We start from the raw sequence: 17,992 nt of genomic DNA, 5'->3' as shown, positions 1-17,992 counted from the left end.
ACCTCTCCTCCATGAGGTTATCCAAACTCATCTTAAAGCCATCCAGGTTGTTGGCTGTCACTACATCTTGTGGCAGAGAATTCTACAAGTTGATTATGCATTGTGTGAAAAAGTACTTCTGTTTGTTGGTCCTAAATTTCCTGGCTATCAATTTCATGGAATGACTCCTGGTTCTGATGTTACATGAGAGGGAGAAAATTGTCTTTCTATCCACTTTATCCACACCATGCATGATTTTATAGACCTCTATCATGTCTCCCTGCAGTCGTCTTTTTTCTGATCTAAAAATCCCCAGGCCTTGCCTCATAAGGAAGGTGCTTTAGGCCCCTGATCATCTTGGTTGACTCTTCTGCACCTTTTCTAGTTCTACAATGTCCTCCTTTAGATGTGGTGACCAGAATTGGTCACCAGCAGTACTCCTAGCAGTGGCTGCACCATAGTTTTTTGTGTATATATATAATATAAGCAGTTTTATTTTCAGTCCCCTTCCTAATGATCCCTAGCATGGAATTGGCCTTTTTCACAGCTGCTGCACCTTGAGTCGACACTTTCAATGAGCTGTCCATCACAACCCCAAGATCCCTCTCCTGGTCAATCACTGACAGCTCAGATCCCATTGGCGTATGTGTGAAGTTGGGATTTCTTGTCCCAATGTGCAACACTGCACTTGCCAACACTGAATCACATTTTCCATTTTGTTGCCCGTTCACCCAGTTTGGAGAGCTCTTTTTGGAGCACCTCACAATCTGTTTTGGATTTCACAACCCTAAATAATTTGGTGTCATCTGCAAATGTGGCCACCTTGCTGCTTACCCTAACTTCTAGATCATTTATGAATAAATTAAAAAACAGCAGTCCTAGTACATATCCAAGTACAGATCCCACTTCTTACTTCCCTCCATTGTGGGAACTCTCCATTTATACCTACCCTATATTTCCTGTGCTTCAACCAGTTAATAATCCACACATACTGTACTTGTTAGGGATGTGCATGAAACTGGCTGATCTGGTTCAGTTCGATTCTGAACTGGACCTGAACCGGACCGGGCCAGTTCAGGTCAGCACCCCCTCGAACCCCACCCCCGGTTTGGGGTTTTGTGGTTTTGTTTTGTTTGTTTGTTTGTTTGTTTGTTTGTTTTAACTTACCCCCTCCAGGGGAGTTGCTTGAGGCAGTGGTGGGACTTCTGCCTCTGGCATGGTGGCCATTTTGGAGGCCACTGTGCCTGTGCAATGGGCCTCTGTGTGGCTTGGGTAATTTATTATTATTATTTTTTAAAGCCCCATGGATTTCAGTCATGTTAGTGACCTTAGTATGTAATAGTGGACAGAATTTGGACTCTTTTTTGGAGCGGTTCTTGATATCAGTCCTTTGGGTACAAAGTGGCAGTGAAAGTGAATAATACTGCTTTGAGGAGATATACAAATTCATTTGTAGACTCCAGGTCCGGAATCAATAACTATTATGGATAGTTATTTTAATTTGAACTTCTATGTTTTAATTGTTTTAAAATGTCTTGGTTTGTTTTATTGTGAACTGCCTAGAGACTTCAGTAGCGGGTGGTATACAAATATTTGAAAGATAGATAGATAGATGCATTATTAGGCCCCAAGGAAGACTTGGAACAGGCATAAACATATTTAGCAAAGAAGATATTGAGGCTGTCTCACGAGCAGTCAAGCCTGGGCTTGGCTGCCTGTGAGAACTGCCATGACCCATGCGGATCCTGGCGGTGTTGCGGTGGCAAACCCGCCTACATAGCCCATCACTTAGTCAAAGTAAAGAGCACGAGTGCACCCTTAACTTGAGCTGCTTGTGTGCAAGCGCCAGCTGTTCCCAGCTGGTACTGGCACAGGAGTGGGCACTTGACTGTCACTGGGGGGCGGGATGACACGTCCCAACCCCCACACCTCCATGCTGCCTGGGGCAGAAGTGGACTGTCTGGGCATGTGATCTGTGCACCCAGCCACGTCTTGGTAATCGTCTGCAAGGAAGGTAAGGTTATGCAGCCTTCATCCCCACCCACCCTCCTGCCCTCCCAAATGGTCACATGAATGGGCCCATTTTATATTTCATGTATACATTTCAAGTCACTTATCTGTGATTCAAATATTTCTTATTTTACAAAGCATGTGAATATGTTTTAATGGTATGGATAGATATAGATACATTTTTGATTCTATTTGTATATTTTGGTCCTAGTCTCGGAGAGTTCATTGGTTCCATTTTGGCCAGGTGTCTGTTTTCTTGTGTTTAGTACATACTTTACCTTTTAACTTCAACAGCATTGCACATGTGTGCAGAGGACACACTTTCTTTAGAAAAGGGCTGCACAACTCCTGCAGATGCTGAAGTACAACTCTCATTATCCCTGACTATTGACCACTGTGGCTGGGGATGATGGGAATTGCACGACTTCAGCCCTTCAATAACAGCTGTTCTGTGCAGTTCTTCTGCCTTAGAAGTAATTCCTTACTGTGTTGCTGTTCTTAGCTCCATTTGGGACTGAAAGCAAGTAAAAGCTCTTTTTTTCTTCCTTTTTTGAACTGAAAATAAACAAGAAGAAATCAACCTTACTTTATATCAACTAAGTTCTGTTGAATATGTAAAACTAAGAAGAAGGGGGTAGGGGTGGGATTAGTATTTATGTACCTAATGTCAGTAGAGATTACTTTGAAAGAGCAAAGCTGTTGGTGAACATTTTGCCATTTTACAGTCACTTTTCAGAGTGGAACCACTTTTGAAACATTTAATATGATCTATATGCATAAAATATGTACACTGTGTTTTCTTCTTCCCAAAGAAAATGACATTTATCAGTCTGTGTGCACCCTACGTGGATTTTGTTTGTGTTGATTATCTCCACCTGCAATAACTGCCTTGGAAGCAATTTTCCATATTTATCATGATGATGTATTTCCATAAGAAGCTGTACTTTGGTGGAATTTCTACAGCAGGTGTCCTATATGGGCAAGCCTATTTAATTTTACTGACAATGGAGAAATAAAATGGACCACTCAGTATTTTCATTTTTCCTATGATCATTTGAAATGGCTTTATACTGAATCAGTCTACTAGTCCATGTAACTGAGTATTTTCTACCCTCACAGAAGCTTTTCACAGAAGCTTTTCAAGGTCTGAGGCAAGAGCTTTTCATGTCCTACTGCTTGAGATTGTGGAGATGACAAGGCAACAGTTTCAGATCACATACATGCAAAGCACACACTCTTCCACTTCTCCTCTTTTTGTAGCACTTTATAGTTTTCCATAGTGTTCCCCATGAATCTATAAAATAAGATCAGTAAATCGTCCTGAGGAAACTGCTTTTATATTTAGGAAATGTAATAAATTGTCAAAAATATATTTTTTTAAAAGGTGGGGAGGAAAGAAAAGGAAGTTCCTTACAAACCAAAGTATGTTGGAATGGGAAACTAAGGAAGAAAGACTTATTTGCCTCCACATCTTTTCTCACTGTCTTCTTCTTTCCTTTAAGGTAGACATGAGATGACAAATAGTTGTATTGATTTTTAAGCCTCTGTATCACCTTAAGTGCTGCAGCGGGGAAATAACTTGCCTAGCGAGCAAGAAGTTGCCAGTTCGAATCCCTGCTGGTATGTTTCCCAGACTATGGGAGACACCTATATCGGGCAGCAACGATATAGGAAGGTGCTGAAAGGCATCATCTCAGATTGTGCGGGAGGAGGCAATGGTAAACCCCCTCCTGTATTCCAAAGAAAACCACAGGGCTCTGTGGGCACCAGGAGTCAAAATACTGACGACACTTGACGACACACTGAGACTTGACGACACACTTTACTTACCTACTTATGAACAAAGAACAGGTTGAAACACATTTCAACATGAAATAGAGGAAAATATACAGCTGGTTCTTTTTCACAGGGAAATACTAACTGCATAGTGTGGGAGGCTGAACAAGTGGCTCTTTTTTTCTTTTCTTTTTTTGGTAATGTTACCACTAAAGTGATTTTTATGCAAAGTTTATCGTTTCAATTTAATGTCATTGCTACTAACAGCTAATATTGATTCTACTGAATTGATGGAGTCATCTTCACCTTCTGTGCGGGTTCCAAAGGTGTCCTTCCACTCATCTAAGGATTACATTACAATTCAGGCCAGACTGTTTCTTGGAACGAAGGAAAATTTGAATCCAGAAATACTCTTCTGCTTGAGTAACAGGTTGTGTAAACTCTTGCACAAGCAAAATAATCAAAACTAGCTGGGCCGGGTGCAGAGCATCTCCCCCCTACCCCATGGCTGGCCCAGCCCTCTGCCGCTGCCTCCCAACCCCGGCGCCCGGGCTGAGCCCGCAGCTGCCTCCTCACCTCAGTGGCTGGGCCTGCCGCTTCCGCCTCCTCACCCTGGCAGCCAGGCTGGGCCTGCCACCACTGCTGCCTCCTCACCCCAGCAGCTGGGCTGGGCCCGCCTCCGTCTCCTCACCCTGGTGGCCAGGCCAAGCCTGGAGCTGCCACCTCCTTACCCTGGCAGCCGGGCTGGGCCTGCAGCCTCACCCTGGTGGCCGGGCCCTCTACCACCGCCACCTCCTCACCACCACCACCTCACCCTGGTGGCTGCACTAGACCTGCCACTGCCACCTTCTCACTCTGGTGGCCTGCCGCCACCACCTCCTCATCCCTGCAGTTGGGTGGTTGGGCCAGCCCGCCGCCACCTCCTCATCCCAGCAGCTGTTTTTTCCACATCGCGTCACTATCCCCAGGCAGCTGCTCTTGCAAGAGCTGCCACACATAGGATTAGCAATGGATATGCCTAGGAGAAATAAATATATAGATTGCTATAGGACCTACCTATTATAGAACTTGGTGAATTCTTGTGCAAACTCTTGCACAAGCCTTTATGAAATAGCACAAATAGCTATATTGCTTCTGCTCACAGTTGTTGGATCCAAACCACTGCCTCTACTACTTGACATTTAGTTATGGCCAGTAATCTACTCAGTACTATACAGTATTCAGCAGTTATATAGCCCAGACAGATTATTGTTAAGCCAATTTTAGAGATAGGCAGGTATCCCTAATTTTGCTAGCAAATTTGCACCATAAAGTATTGTGTGGAAAACTCATTTCACTAAAATGTTGTCTTTTAAATATTTAATTATTATAATGTGATTATTTAAAACATTAAATAATTAATAGTCCAAAAGAGTGATTTGTTAAGCCACGTATGGTAAATAGTCATTAACTCTTAAATGAAGATTAGTGGCTGATATCCTGAGTAGTGAAGTACCAGTGCATGGGAGAAGCACTAATGTAGCACCAGTGCTCCTGAAGAGTTCCAGTCTAACACTGCACTGGTGTGTGGGGGTGAGAGAGAGAGAGAGAGAGAGAGAGAGAGAGAGAGAGAGAGAGAGAGAGAAGGTGCCTTCTATATCACCCAAGAATATGTGCTTAAGCGCTGTGCGACCCTTGGGGACAAATTTTTGAGTGATACAGAGTATTGCCTGGGGAAGGGGAGATTGTTGAAATAATCACACACACACACACACACCCCGCCCAGCAATAGAGCTGCTACTTTTCAGAAGTACCGGTGCTTGTTAACCAGGATGTCAGCCAGTATGGTGAATTTTAAAATTTTCTTTTTTGGAAGTGCAACAACCACAATTCAACATCCTTCGCAACCCAGTCTAGTCATAATATTTGGATTTAGAGACTCCTGTCTATAAACCAGTGGGTAGGCCATTGCTCTGAACTTGGATTGTACTGATCTAGAGTATTTTTATTTATAAAGCATCATTATTTCACAATAGTGCTTGATACTATTGCAACATAAGCAAAAAAAAAGATTCCTATCCTTGAAGCTTACTAAATTTAATGGATGAGAGAATAAAGAGAGGAGTAAGCAAATGCAGTTTCATGTATTTAAACTTTGTTTCACTTGGGGATGAGGAATATGAAATTAAGCCACTTTTTGGAAAAGGTGAGCTTTGAGAGGCTTGGAAGGAATAGAAAAACATGACATTAGGAGTATTGGAAGCTGCCTTTATACTGCTATTGGTCCATCTAACTCAGTATTGTCTACACCAGGGTTTCTTAACCTTGGGCCCCCAGATGTTGTTGGACTACAACTTCCAGAATCCCCAGACATGGCCTTTGTGGCTGTGGAATCTGGGAGTTGTAGTCCCACAACATCTGGGGACCCACACGTTGAGAATCCCTGGTCTACACTGACTGGCAGCAGATTCTCCAAGGTTTCCGGCAGTTTTTTCCAGTCCTACCTGGATGTGCCAGGGATTGAACTTGGGACCTTTTGCATGTAAAGTGGATGCTCTACCACTGAGCTACGGCCACATTCCCAAAGGTGGCATACATGGGTCTCCCATCCAGGCACTGACCACACCAAGACAAGCTGTATCAGAAAGGTTGCTGTATCATGTGCCCTTAAACCATGTTCTGGGATGTTCATAGGTGTAGTATTGTCGGAGGAACTTCTCTGCATAAGCAAAGGGAAATGGAAAGAAATGTGCATAGAAGTAGCATACAGAGTTTTTAGCAACCTAGTGTGATAGTGTTGAAGGAATTAAAGTAATAGAAAAATAAGGGCAGAAAGAGCATGCCCATTGTCACATCCCCCATGGCCATCTCAGCAACTTTCCAGCAGCACATCTTTTTAATTGCATGGGGTGAGGGCTATTCATCCAAATGGGCCATCTACACATACTCCAAATAAACAAGTATTTGCAGTGCATGTAAGAGGGCCATTCTGATGAAGAGTTATTCCATTAGATAAAAAGATGTGCTGGGAGGGCATTGAGATGCTTCTGGAGGAGGTCACAATGGATATGCTCTCAGCACATACCCTTCCCAATCGTGTGGGCCAGTAAGTTATCATCTGAACTGGTCTAATGTAAAGATGTCATGTTTGTGCTGCATAAAGAATGGAATGGGGGAGGAGGCCAATTTAAGGAATTTGGCAGTAGATTTCTGGACTGAAGTTCAACATGGGAAGGTGAGAAAGACCTTTGAAGTAATCAAGCAGAGGGGACAGAGGGAATGGAGTATAATGGAACAAATAATGGAGAGGAATCAACTGCAATGCCAACACTATGTGCTTGATAAACAGGGTGGATGTTGAGGTTATTGATAAAGCCAGTGAACAGCTGAGGAAGAATTTTGGAAGAAGGATATTGGGAGAAAAGATGGCAGTTCAGTCTCAGACATACTGAATTTGGAACAGTCGTGAAAAAAATCAGAGAAACGAAGATGTGGGACTGGACAGAAAGGGAGCGGTCTGGAGTAAAGAAGTATACAGCAGAGTGACATCAACATGGACATCTGCAGGAATTTTTCTGTTGGGGACAAAGTGTATGTGTGTGTATGTCACACACACACACACACACACACTCACACACACACACACACACACACAGTATATAGAAATTTAATCTGGCCATGAGTCAGTTGGGACTGCCCCTTCCCTGACCCCCCACCCCGGATGTCCATGGGTGGTTCAGAAAACCTTGGGATTTGAGAAGCTCATCCATGGACAGTGTTGCAGGAATCTAAGGATCTCTGTGCAGATTTCTGTATTACCGGTATGCTTCCTATTCCACCATGGCCAGTGAAGTTGTTTTGTGTTTGTGTGTGTGGTGGGGGGAGGGAAAGATGAGTAAAGTAAAGGCTAGCCAAGGGTCAGAGATTTTCTCATTCCAAACTGACATGCTGTTGTATTTGGCTTGACTAAGGATCCATCATAGTTCCTGTCCCATCGATGGCAGCACCCCTTATAATTCCCCTGTCCTCCTGCACTTGTGCTGTTATTCAAGAGGACTAAGAGTCTGGAGTCTTCCCTGTGCCCTGGAAGCACTTCATAAAATCGCAAACATGTTGTGGAGTGTCAGTGATGTGTTCTTAGTCCTTTTGGGTAACAGTACAAGCAGAGGGGGTTAGGTGAGGTGTGCTGGTTCATGCCTGCACAACCTACTTACACACACTTAATTTGTCAGGATGTTCTTTTTGTAAGCAGAAGGCATGCCTTTCATTCAGCATAAATGCTATTATGTGATTATTTTTAAGATCTCAGAGACATCTTTGGGAACAGTGTGCTAAAACCAATTACAGAATATGTTCATTGATCCTTGAAAACAAACGTCTGTCATTTCACAGGTCTACCACTTAATAGAAAACAAGTTAACAAATAAATACTGATAAATCATTGGAGTGAGTGTCTCAGAAATGATCGTATTATCCAGTCATCACAAAACCACTGTTATGAGCCAGCTCTCCTTTTCTTATGGATCTTTCCTTGTTTTTGTACTTTGTTTTCGTGTAATGGTTCAAGAATTACATGAGTGATTTCATTTACCAAAATGTTTTGCTATATCAGGACACAGTTTTACAGTGTGGGAATGATGGCATAGTTGTGGGATGTGCCTAGTTATTAGCACATGTGAAAAAATCCTATTAGTAACAATCACTATGAGAGATGTAGAGCCCCTGGTGGCGCAGTGGTAAAACTGCCGCCCTGTAACCAGAAGGTTACAAGTTCAATCCTGACCAGGGGCTCAAGGTTGATTCAGCCTTCCATCCTTCCAAGGTCGGTAAAATGAGTACCCAGAATTTTGGGGGCAATATGCTAAATCACTGTAAACTGCTTAGAGAGCTCCGGCTATAGAGCGGTATATAAATGTAAGTGCTATTGCTATGTATATTATAGAGGGCAAAATTAGGGCAGAAACATGCCATAAACAAAGGGCAAAAACCAAACTACAAACTGGATGGACAGGAGCTAAGGAATTTCTTCGTATTTGTTCCCTGCTTAAAACCTGATGGAATGTCTCAGTAATAATATGCTATTGTTAATGGCTGCTTATGGAAGCATCATTGAAATGGGAGGAGCCAGCTAGGGCTGAGGTGAGTCACACCTGGTGGGAGTGGCGACATTTTTGTTGAGCCACATTTCTGTTCAGTTTGGTGCCTACTCTCTTTGTAAGAGGGAACGGCCAAGGAACGTAGTGAACAGAGATTAGCGAACAGGAATTAGCAAACAGGGTCATAGGATTTTGGTTTGGAGTTTAGTGAGGGAGTGTGTGTGGGAGCTCGAAAGGAGGGCCCTTGATCATAAGGAGCCCAGTGGGAAGAGAAGGTAAGTACTACTCCCTCTTTCATATTCATGGGAAAGAAAGTTTAAACTGTTGAATAGTTTACAACTACAGCTGCTAAGACCTAACTTTAAAATAAACAATCTCCAAATACTCTAAACCGCAAACAAAACCGATCATGAAGATAGAAAGCCAACAGGGGAGGGGGCGCTTTCCAGTGTATTGTACAGAGTGTTGCATGTATTACTATTTGTTTGAAGGGCAGAAGTCATGGGTGTGTGCTCAGTGCAAGGCATGCCTGGCTCTCAGGGAACCAGTTGGTTTCCTCAAAACTAAGATGGCAGATCTGGAGAAGCTCAGATAGTCTGTGGATGAGCCCTTCGGGGATGTAATAGAGGCATCCCACTCTGAGGCTGATGGCTCCTCTCCTGTCAGGGAGAATGAAGGTCTCGGGGAAGGATAACTTCTTTCTGAGAAAGAGGGGGAGGCTCCCTTGGAAGGGACCCTTTCCGTGAATGAAAGGGGATACTCCTTCAGGGGGTGGGGGCCTTCTAGTAGAGAGCGGGTTGATCATTATGATCTGTGTGACCCATGTGTAGACCGCATGGTGACTTGCCTGTCTGGTGCAAAGGTTGCAGACATCACATAGCATCTAGATAGGCTTTTAGGCAGTACTGGAGAGGAGTCAGCTGTCATGGTGCCTGTTGGCACCAACAATATTGGGAAATGCATTCGAGAGGTCCTAGAAGCCAAATTTAGGCTGCTAGGTAGTGTATTGAAATCCAGGACCCCCAAGGTAGCATTCTCAGAAATGCTACCTATTCTACATGCAGGGCCAGTGAGACAGGCAGAGCTGAGGGGTCTCAATGCATGGATGAGACGGTGGTGCAGAGAGGAGGAGTTTGGATTGTTAGGCACTGGGATACATTTTGGGACAAGACGAGCCTGTACAAAATGGACAGGCTCCACTTGAACCAATATGGAACCAGGCTGCTGGTGCTTAAAATAAAATAAGGTTGCTGATCCGCTACCGGGGGGGGGTGTTGCTGAAAGAAGCTGGGCAGTATCCAGTTTGGCAAATGCCATCCCTTAACGTGCGAGGGTGTAAATGCTTCAGATAAACCAGAAGGGGACAGAGCAGAACCAGATAAAAAACAGATAGAATGATGTGCTAGCTAGTCAAAGAGATCAAATGGCCAAAAGAAAGATAGTGCACACCAGGTATGAGATTCAGCATATGGGTGCTTATATGCCAATACCAGAAGCCTCTGAGCCAAGATGGAGTGCTTGGTTGCTAATGAAAACATAGATATAGTGGGCATAACGGAAACATGGTGGAACAGTAAGAACCAGTGGGACAAGGATAGAAACTCTATAGAAAGGACAGGGAGGGGCGAATTGGGTGTGAAGTAGCACTGTATATTAAAAAAGGGATAGAATCTCACAAGCTAGAAAATCTAGGAAGACGGGAGTCCTCCACAGAAACTGTGGGTAACAATAAAAGGCCTGAAAGGAAATGTGCTACTAGGGATTTGCTATTGTCCTCTTGATCAAAACACTGACAGTGACTGAGAGTTGCAGAAGGAAATCAGTGAGGCATCAAAGCGAGACAGAGCTGGAATAACGGGTGACTTCAATTACCCACAAGTAGACTGGGTAAATTAACAGTCAGGTAATGACAAAAAGGGCACATTTCTAGACATTCTGAATGTCTGTGCCTTCGAGCAGTTGGTCATGGAACCAACCAGAGAGAAGGCGACTTTGGACTTAATACTGAGTGGAGCCCAGTGCTTGGTGCAAGATGTCAGTGTCATGGAATCTTTTGGGGAATAATGACCATAGTGTGATGAAATTCAGTGTACATGCAAGGAGAGAATCACCAAGGAAGTCTAACGCAGACATTTTGAATTTCAGAAGAGGAAACTTCTCTAAAATGTGGATTTCAGTGAAAAGAAAACTGAAAGGGAAACTCAGGAAAGCCACTTTGATCCAGAACAGTGTTCCCTCTAACAGGGATTCCCAGATGCTGTTGACTACAATTCCCAGAACCCCCAAGTAAAGGCTATTGCTGCTGGGGATGCTGGGAATTGTAGTCAACAACTTTTGGGAATCCCTGTTGGAGGGAACACTGTTCCAGAATGCATGGAGTTTATTTAAAACCACAATAATAGAAGCACAATTAAAATGTATATCCATCCTGGCTAACACATAAAGTCAAGGGGAAGAAGACTTCCTTCAGAAATTGGAAAGGCCTGGCAAAATGAAAAGAGCAGAAAGGCATACAAAATTTGGCAAAAGCAATGCAAGGAGACAGTAAGGGAGGCGAAAAGACAGTTTGAGGAACATTTAGCTAAAAACATCAAGGGGAATAACAAAAAACATATTTAAATACATCAGATGCAGGAAACCTGCCAGGGAGGCAGTTGGACCATTAGACAATGAGGGAGTAAAGGGATTATTAAGAAGGATATGGAGAATGCAGAGAAGCTAAATGAGTTCTTTGCATCTGCCTTGATCCAGTTTACATAGTATACCTGGACTTTCAAAAAGCTCTCAACAAAGTGTCAAACAAAGACACTTGAGATAACCTAGCAGTCATGGCATAAGTGGACAGGTTCATGTGTGGATTGGTAACTGGTTGAAGGACAGGAAACAGAGGGTAGGAAGAAATTTACAGCTCTCTAAATGGAGGGAAGTAAGAAGTGGGGTCCCCCAGGGATCTGTACTGGGACTGGTGCTCTTTAACTTGTTCATAAATGATCCAGAAGTATGCATCCAGAAAAATAACCTTGGGTCAGGCCCAAGGCCTGTCTAGTCCAGCATCCTGGAATTGGTGCATATTTGAATGCATATATGCTAGGCACAAGTGTATTTTCACCACAGTCTCATGGACAGGCAGGCTGCAGTATCAATGTGTACAACATATTAATGTGTATACCCAACATGGAAAATACACCTTTGACTTAATACACACATTATAAAATGCTAGCATGGAAAATTCTCAAATTCACACAATTTAAATGACTGGAAAAATCAGTTTCTGATTCTAATTATTTTCCCCACCATCTTCAGTTATGGATATGGTGCATTGCTAGGATTTAGAAAAAAACAAAACCATGGTGAATAAATAAATATGAACAAAGCCGTGGTGTGTAAATCCAGTGGAAAATTGATGACATTTTCCTTTCAATTTCATCAAGATGATTAAAAATTTCAAACTGTAAAACTAGCATTGAGTATTAAAAGCAAAAAGAGATACCTATTGAAATCCATAAATTGAAATATTGCAATTTTGGTGCAAAATTTCAGCTGTACCCTAGAAAATACATTTGTTCAAAGATACAGATTATCCAATCCAAATCTTATTGCATATTTTTTACAGTATGTATGTGTGACCAGCTGTATAGAATATTCCACTGAAAACAATTTAGTGTGACTATGCATTTATTTAAAATATGTATGCCACCTTTCTACCAAAATTGATATTCAAACAAAATACCAGTGCTTGGCCATTCATTCCAATGGACTGTTAGGTGTGCATCCAATTCATGATTTTGACTCCAGGCACACAAAGTGATATATGCGCAGAAGCTTAATTTCACACATGGTTCTCCTTACCTGGATTGGAGCAAGCAATTATTTTTCATGTCACAAAAATAGATGAAAAATAGGGTGAAAACAGCCCCTAAGGTTTATGACAATGGCATTCTATATATGCATTGGGACATTTGGCACTCAGATTCCATCCTTGTTCTTCTGAATAGGTGAATATGCTTTGCTAGATAGTAAAAAGCATACATGTTTTGGTGAACTGCAGTCAAAGTAACAGTGCTATGATAGCTGCAGATTATCCAGTTTATTTTTATAATGTTCTACATGTAGCATGTATATAGTTACTGATTTGTCACATTTCTAGCCAGCCACACGGCTTCCGTGGAGCTCATGGTAGTGGTGATAATGGTATCAACTTTTTCACTTACTGAAGTAGGTTATGAGAAAAGATGATATGCCCCAATCCACACATGACCTTCATGTTGAACACGAATGGATTGCCTGCATCCAAACTCACACATTTTTATACACTGTCTTGTATTAGTTTATAGATACATTTTTTAAAATAATATTGTTAATAGTTTTTTTAGTTTAAAGTTCTCTTCTTTATTTTCTAAAATACAAAAAGTGCAACTACGTTTTTCATCATTTATAAATTCATGGCTGACATCCAGACTAATGGTGCATGGAAGAACATTTTGTATACACACCATGCAAGGGGTGATTTTCAGCAACACCCCTTTATTTGTTTAATTAATAAATATGCCAGGAAGCTGGTGTGACCAAGGGTGGAGATGGGGTGGTTAATCATCTTCGCTCCTTGGTTAAGGCTGTTCTTTTCCCCAGTTGGACTAGTCCCCCTGATGCTGGCTGATAACTTTAATTCAAAGTGGAAAAGATCTCTCCAACAGAAACTCTATTATTACAGCTTCTCACAGGAAGCCCTTGTTGATGATGGGTTTGGAGCAGGCCAAGTTAGCACTTAAACAACAGGTAACGGATATGGAAGGGCAATTAGACCAATCTTGCCTTCCAAGAGATGTATTTGTGAAGCAACTAAGATATTTAAATAAATAAAGGTGTCAAAATTTAGAAAAGCTTTGACTCAAGTGCATTTTAATGTGATTCCCATGGCCATTTTAGAAGGAAAATTTAAGGATATCCCTTATGTACTTGGCAAAGAGGCACATTTTAATGTGGTGATTATCTTTATTTAGCAGGGGGAGAGTAATTGGCCCTATCCACTCCCAGCACAGTACCTCCAGTGACTGTTGCTGGTTTATATCTTATGTTTCTTTTTAGACTGTGGTTGCCATCTTATTGGGAACAGGGTTCAATCTTATTTGTTATTTCTCTGCGTAAACCGCCCTGAGCCATTTTTTGAAGCGCGGTATAGAAATCGAATTAATAATAATAACAACAACAATAATAATAATATGTAGCCCGATTCTGCCCTTGTGGTGAAAGTGCCATTGAATTAATGGCTCATGTCCTTCTATACTGTCCTTTTAACAAGATTATTCATTCTCATGTTATTTTTAGTTAAATTCACATTGTAGTAAAATTTTCAAGCCACTCAGATTCATTTTACCCTCAGTATTTTTGGTCTGACTAGAATGGTCTTATTTATTTAAATATTGCAAAATTTTGTTTTATAGTTTGTAAAATTCATGAAGAGTTGCTTAATTTGTCTTAGGTTAGTGGTTATTATCTTTTTATCTAATTGCCTTATTTTGTTTTGTTAATCTTTAGAAACATTTACTGTGCTTTTCTGGTTGTTGACCACAATAATAAAGATTGGTTGAATTAATAAATATTAATTACCTTTTGTCATATAAAACTGCAAAATTGTGAATTGATGAACAGCATCCTAGCAAAGCACTGGTGCTCCATAAGAGGTCCTGGTGCTGTGGTTGGGGTCAATTAACTCAGCACCAGCATGCACTCGGGGAGAACAAAACTGGCCACCTCTCCTTCCCCTGGAAGTCCTTTGTGTCACTAGGAAAGATGTCCATGAAGGCCACAGAGTCCTCGGGGACATATTTTCAGGTGACATAGAGGGTCTTCTGAGGCAATGGAGGTCATTGAAATTCCATCTCCCCTGAGTGCATGCTAGTGCTGAGTTATTCCTGTCCACAGGGCCGGCATTTCTTATGAGCACCAGGGCTTTGTTAGGATGTCAGGTACTGTATGGTATTCTTGGCTGGCATCTAAACTAATGTTGCAGTGCAAATAATTTTCGCACATGCAGTGGAGGAGGGACAATTTTTACTGATGCTCCCTTTCCCCCAGCCCACTGTGCCACCTGCAAATGTGTCACTGATGGTCAAAATTTCTAGCCTTCAGAGACATGTTTTTAGGTGGCAAGATGGCTGAAGAAAGAAGGAGGAATCACTTAAAATTGCTCCTTTTCCATTGCACACATGAAACATCACTTGGCTTTTGCAGCATTAGTCTGACATCAGACACTGTTTATTTGATCCTACTTTTGATTTGGATATATGCACCAATATATTGATAAATAGGTTCAGAATGAACCCCACATGCTCTTTATGTCAGGAGAAAATTCTTTTAAACTATATCTGTCCAACTGATTAAAAAAGAAATTACATGTCAACATTCAGTAATTTAGATGTTGTGAAATGAAAACCGCAATTACTGATGTAATATGATATAACTAGCCGACTCCGCACAGAGCATCTGTGCGCACATTGGGGCTGGCGGTTACCTCTTACCCCCTACCTTATGCCCCAGTCTCCACCTCTAGGTCCAGCCACCTCTCCCCACTGCCACTTCTGCCCCCCACTTCCCCCCCCCGGGCCTTGCCTCCTTGGCTGGGCTGGGCCCACCGCTGCCTCTGGCCTTTGTGGCCAGGCCTGCCACTGCCATGGCAACCAATCCTCCTGGGTGTGCCTCTGCCAATCAGGCCCGTCTGCTGCCTAGCGAATCAGCTGGACACTGGGACGCACATTCCAAGGCACACCCAGGAGAATTATATATATAGATAAGACTGTAATTTCATGTCCACTCGCTTCAGATGAAGTCACGATGCATAAGAATTTAACGCAATAAGAATTTAACAATAACAAGATTAGAGGATGGATGCATTCATAGTTAAAAGTCAAAGTGGTTGAAAAAGTCCCAAAATGATTACTTTGCAGTATATATGAAGTATGAACTATTCATCAGAAACAAGTTCATGAAATTAAACTCTATATAAGATAAAGGAACCCTCCTTAGCATACTGTATATGTTATGACCATAGATAATGGGGATATTATGCACATTAAGAAGGGAGGGAGAGTATAGGGAGGGAATCGTGTTTCTTTTGAGTGCTATTCCCATTCTGAATTAACACAGAGATTCTGTGATATATACAGTATGTCTCTGGACAGAACTTCTTCAGAGTTTCCCTGCACATACAAAACTAACAGGGTGACAAGGTTCTAACCTAATCTAATCTTCCCCTTAACTTTCAAATGTTTATTATTCAGATAGGAAAGTTCTTACATAAGGGAACACTCAAACTATTTATCATGCTGCAATTTGAAGCGGTACAGTCTAGCATTCAGTAACTAACAAATCCCATGAAGCTGCTGAATGTGTGTTTTGCCTCAAAGGTGTGCAACAGAGCAAGAAACAACCTTCATTGCAACAAGCCCACGTTCTCCTATTCCTGAAGTCTTCAAGGCTTTGGTTACATTTTAGGACTGAGATATCTCAAGAGACCAAACTTTGTCTGATACCCTCTTACTTTGTCTGCGTGATGGGTAATATTGATCAGTATTACACCTAGGCTTAGAAGACAAGGAGTTTTTTTTTTTTTTTACTACTTAGGGATGTGCACAAATCATTCTTTTCAATTTGATTTTTACACAAATTGAATCACCCCCAATTTGTTTTGCGTCCAAATCTGCCCCGCCCATCACCCCAGATTTGATTTGTACCCATATTTACTGAATCTGAATCGATTCAGGGCAAAAAAAGGGTTCTGGGGGCAAAAGAGTGGGGTGGGTGGTAGTGCCCAATGGGTGGAAACTATTACCCAAATTTCAAAGAAATTTGGCAAAGGGGTGGTTTATAAAGAATTTTTGAAGTTGGTAGTTCTTAAAACTTTTCCCTATAGGGAATAATGGGGATTTCAGCAGCCTTATAGCCTCACATGGGCACCAGGGTGACCCAGAGTGGGTTGTGGTGGGTGGTAGTGCCCAATGGGAGCAAGGAAGCTATCACTCATATTTCAAAGAAATTGGGCAAAGGGGTGATTTTTAAAAGGTTTTTGAATTTCACGTCTTTAAGGTTTTCCCTATAGGGAATAATGGGGATTTCATCAGCCTTAGTTATAACTTCTGGTGGGGGTGATGCACCAGGGTGGCCCAGAGCGGGTTGTGGTGGGTGGTAGTACCCAATGGGTGTTGTGCTGGAGTTGGATAGGGCCAGTTGCTTCCACCTGCTAAATATTAGGGGTGTGCAATTCGGATTTTTGGGTGATTCGGCTCGGACCCGAGCCGAATCACCCCCGTTCTGTTTTGTGCCCGAATCTGGGTCACCCGAATCACCCTTGATTCGGTTCGGATTCGGATTTAATCTGAATCCGAATCCAAATCGATTCGGGGGGTAAAAAGGGGACCAGGGGCAAAATTTTGGGGTGGGGTGGTAGTGCCCAATGGGTAGAGTCTACCACCCCAATTTCAGGGGGATTGGGCAAAGTCCTGATTTTTTTGTGAATTTTTAAAGTTTTAGTGACTTTGGGGCAGTTCGGGGGCATAGCATGGGATGTGGGCAAAAGGAGTGGGGTGGGGTGGTAGTGCCTAATGGGTGCAGGCTACCACCCCAATTTCAGGGGGATTGGGCAAAGGGCTGATTTTTGGTAAATTTCTGAAATTTTCATGTCTTTGGGGCAGATTGGGGCATATTGGGGCAGAAAGTGGGGCCTGGGGCAGAATAGTGGGGTGGGGTGGTAGTGCCTAATGGGTGGAGGCTACCACCCCAATTTCAGGGGGTTTGGACAAAGGGGTGATTTTTTGAGAATTTTTGAAGTTTTGGTGACTTTGGGGCAGTTTGGGGGCAGAAAGTGGATCTGCCCCAAAAGAGTGGGGTGGGGTGGTAGTGCCTAATGGGTGGAGGCTACCACCCCAATTTCAGGGGGATTGGGCAGAGGGCTGATTTTTTGAGAATTTTTGAAGTTTGGGTGTCTTTGGGGCAGATTGGGGGCAGAAAGTGGATCTGCCCCAAAGGAGTGGGGTGGGCTGGTAGATAGTGCCTAATGGCTGGAGGCTACCACCCATCCCCAATTTAAGAGTGATTAGGCAGAGGGGGGAATTTTGGTGAATTTATTTTTATGAGGTTTGTCTTCATAAGGTGAAGTG

At 42.5% G+C, this 17,992-nt stretch overlaps 1 protein-coding gene and 1 long non-coding RNA gene across 9 annotated transcripts in view; one reads left to right on the top strand and one right to left on the bottom strand.

Moving 5' to 3' along the window:
- CSMD3 (CUB and Sushi multiple domains 3) overlaps positions 1-17,992 on the top strand; it is a 1,041,917-nt gene that overhangs the window by 484,560 nt on the left and 539,365 nt on the right. The gene's annotated exons all lie outside the window — the stretch shown is intronic.
- LOC128323327 (uncharacterized) overlaps positions 1-17,992 on the bottom strand; it is a 78,314-nt gene that overhangs the window by 25,819 nt on the left and 34,503 nt on the right. The window contains exon 3 of one of the 2 annotated variants that reach the window (XR_008306205.1): positions 2,484-2,544. The exons of the other annotated variant lie outside the window; for it this stretch is intronic. This is a non-coding gene — a long non-coding RNA (uncharacterized LOC128323327). Of the gene's footprint in view, positions 1-2,483; positions 2,545-17,992 lie in introns of those variants that run through there. 2 annotated transcript variants of the gene reach the window in all.

The sequence above is a fragment of the Hemicordylus capensis genome, chromosome 4 (genome assembly GCF_027244095.1).
Source record: "Hemicordylus capensis ecotype Gifberg chromosome 4, rHemCap1.1.pri, whole genome shotgun sequence".
NCBI classification, from domain to species: Eukaryota; Metazoa; Chordata; class Lepidosauria; order Squamata; family Cordylidae; genus Hemicordylus; species Hemicordylus capensis.
Note: the sequence above shows the minus strand (reverse complement) of the source record. Positions and strands in the feature narration are given on the sequence as shown.